A 1,065-nucleotide genomic window follows, 5' to 3' on the forward strand; every position below is an offset into this window, starting at 1 on the left:
TGTTCCTCGGAATATACCGAGGGACATGTTCCTCGGAATATTCCGAGGAAGATTTCCCTCGGTATATTCCGATCGATCGATGGATATATGTCCAACTCGCATCGATCGATGAACTTCCGAGGAAATATCCCGACGAAGTTCTCTCTCGGTATATTCCGAGGAGATTTCCGACAAACTAGTGATCCTCGGAATTTCCTCGGAATTTTGTTTCCTCGAAATTCCGTCGGAAAATTCCGAGGGATTTCCGAGGAAAGAAGAAATTCCGAGGAATTATTTCTGAGGACTTGTTTCGTCGGTATGTCGTCGGAATAACGTTATTCCGACGAAATTCCGACGATTTTTTCCCTCAGTATCCTTGCTGTTTTCTTGTAGTGCATTAATATTATATGGTAATTAGATATTTATTATGTATTGTTGAAAATTCGAAAACGTGAGTTCTATAGGAGAAGACAACAATGAGAACTATATTTGGTTTGATTGAAACTACAAAATTTCTCTCTCACTTGAAATCCTTTCAAATTCTCTCTCATCGTATATATCTTTATGAAATCACTTGCCATCATCCTTGGATGAACTACCAATGCAATAGGATGGACTGGTCTTGCTGGTATCGCAGAAATCTATGGATACTCGCAAACTTTAGTCTCATATCTCTTATATATTAATGGAGAAGCATTGTAACAAATGCATTCACACTAAACTAGACACATGTCACGTGTAGAAGCATTGTAATAAATGCGTTCATACTAAAATGGACACATGTCACATATAGAGAGTTTCTCAACCAAACTCTACATAAATATGTTCACACTATGTACTTTACGTTTTTTTTAATATAAAACTCACATGCATGATTTTTCTTTACGTTATTTTTACTGTTTACGAATAGAGTTGGACAAATTATTCATAAATATTGATTTGATTCGTTATCCGTTTTGATTCGAACCGAAAAATCCGGATATTCGTTACTCTACGAAGCAAATCAAATACTAAAATGCAATATATGTAAAAAAAAAAGAAGCAAATCACAAATATCAATATTTATAGGAACGGATATCCAATTTG

Source organism: Brassica oleracea, unplaced genomic scaffold (assembly GCF_000695525.1).
Source record: "Brassica oleracea var. oleracea cultivar TO1000 unplaced genomic scaffold, BOL UnpScaffold00685, whole genome shotgun sequence".
Classification (NCBI taxonomy): Eukaryota; Viridiplantae; Streptophyta; class Magnoliopsida; order Brassicales; family Brassicaceae; genus Brassica; species Brassica oleracea.